We start from the raw sequence: 2379 nt of genomic DNA on the forward strand, positions 1-2379 counted from the left end.
ACATGGGTCACGATTGACCCAAACCAATCATCGAACTGTCGCGCTATCTACTGCTGATCGCTCGAATCTTTCTCGATTTAACGAAACCGGAGTATAACCTCCCCTGATTCTCTTCGAATTCTAATACTCTCTCGAGAACGACAATAGATCGAAAAAGTGTAACCTATAGCATTGACCTAGCCGATAGACAGCAACTAGTCTGTACGACACGAAAGAACAAGTTTAGAAACTTACCTTGACGTCGAAGGCGTCGGTGGGCATTCGCTGGACGCCGTTCATTTTCGTCGAAGTGTCGCTGCCCCGAACTCGAACACTTGCCTCCCTTTTTCCGCAGCCCAGCAATCACGCCAAGCGGAGAATACTCCCGGCGTCGAGTCCTCAGGCGTCGCGACGACACGCGCGAACGCGACGACGACACATCAAACAGTTCAAACTGCTCGGACAGCTAGGAGCCGCTTCGACGCATCCTCGTTAACGTGCGCGGGACAACTGGAAGGCGTTCGCGCGCGCCTTTCGATCCCTCGAATCTCGAATTCGACCGCAAGCCCGCGCACGTGTTTCGCACCCTGCCACTAATCCCTGCAAAAACCAAAGGATCTCATTCATTCCTGGAAGGAAACAATTAGCGTCGAGGACGCGAGACAGGGATTGGGGGGTACGTGTTTTCCAAATAGTTTTGAAATTCGTATAAGAAGTACCTCGGTTACAAGGTTAAGTTAACGACACGATATGTTGTTAACGAGACCATACCTTTGTACAGTACATTCGTCACTTGTCCGAACCACGCGTATATACAGTGAGTAACTTTAATATTCGGACGCTATGAGATTTTTACATTTTCACATCGTAACTTCGTTTCTAATAAAACAAATAAAAAACATAATCAAGTATTATATTAAGGTATATGTGTAGTAAACAATAGTATAAGTTTTACTTACGTAACTTACAATAGTTGTTAAATAATACGATTTAAACAAAACATTGTCTGATTTTCGCGTTACTTTAATATTCGGACACTTGGTAGTGTAGCACCTTTTCTGAGTGTTTACGCAGAGTTATTTCAAGTTAGAAGGAGTGTTTGTTTACAAACACAGTTGACTGTTCGGATGATGCTAACAAGCTTTATTTCATCAGTTATTCTTTGATAACCGTTACGTGCACGTGTATAATGCCACGCAAAAGCAATACCACGTATAATATACGACAACTTGTGATTTTTCACAATGCAAAGGGGAAATTATGTAGACAAATTACTGCCATACTCAACATGAGTAAGAGTACAATGGCAAATATCATCAAACGGTTCAAATACGAGGATCGTATAGAGTCTATACTATAGACTCTGTACCCCAAAAGGGTCAAACGAAGAAGTTGGATGCACGTGATAAGATGAAACTAATACGAAAAATAAAGAAGGATCCTTCACTCAGTGCACCAAAATTAGCAACAGAGCTCTTAAACGAGACTGGGAAGAAGGTACATCCCCAAACAATCCGCAGAGCCTTAAAAGATGGTGGTAGCAATGGAAGAGTTGCTAGGAAGAAAGAAGAAGAGATTCTCTAGAAAGAAGAGATTAAATTTTGCTAAAGAATTTGTGTTCAAGGAAGAAACATGGTGGAACGATGTCATTTTCACCGACGAAAGTAAATTTAACATTTTTGGATCAGATGGACGAAGGATGGTGTGGCGTAAGAAAAATGAAGAATTTAAATTTAAAAAACTAAGGCCGACTGGAAAGCACGGAGGTTGCAGTGTGCTTGTCTGGGGCTGTATATCCACATTTGGGTTGGGCGAATTAGTTTTTATTGACAATATTATGGACAAAAATGTGTATTTGAACATATTAAAAAATAATTTACACAAAAGTGCTACACAAACGGGAATTTTGAACACATTTAAGTTTTATCAGGACAATGACCCGAAACATAAGGCACGCATCGTGCAACAATATTTACTGTATAATTGTCCAAAAGTTTTACAACCACCACCTCAATCACCTGACCTCAGTCCTATCGAAAATGTGTGGAATGAACTAGAGCGACGTATCGGGACAACAATATCTTCAAAAGAAATGTTGAAACATCGGTTAAAAGAAGAATGGGACAAAATAACTATTGAATATTTTAAAAAAATCCTTAGCAATATGCCACAACGTTTAAAAGAAGTGATACAACAGAATGGCTACCTAATAAAATATTAAAACACATATTATTATAAAAATTAGCCTCAAAATACATAGTTTCTAAAAGTGTCCGAATATTAAAGTAACACGAAAATCAGACAATGTTTTGTTTAAATCGTGTTATTTAACAACTACAGTAAGTTATGTAAATAAAACTTATACTATTGTTTACTAAACATATACGTTAATACAATACT

General features: G+C 39.1%; 1 long non-coding RNA gene across 2 annotated transcripts in view; it reads right to left on the reverse strand.

Moving 5' to 3' along the window:
- Positions 1-2379, reverse strand: part of LOC128876868 (uncharacterized) — a 29772-nt gene that overhangs the window by 26660 nt on the left and 733 nt on the right. For both annotated transcript variants that reach the window (XR_008457140.1, XR_008457139.1), the window contains exon 2: positions 235-579. This is a non-coding gene — a long non-coding RNA (uncharacterized LOC128876868). The remainder of the gene's footprint in view (positions 1-234; positions 580-2379) is intronic.

This window comes from Hylaeus volcanicus, chromosome 5, assembly GCF_026283585.1.
Source record: "Hylaeus volcanicus isolate JK05 chromosome 5, UHH_iyHylVolc1.0_haploid, whole genome shotgun sequence".
Taxonomy (NCBI): Eukaryota; Metazoa; Arthropoda; class Insecta; order Hymenoptera; family Colletidae; genus Hylaeus; species Hylaeus volcanicus.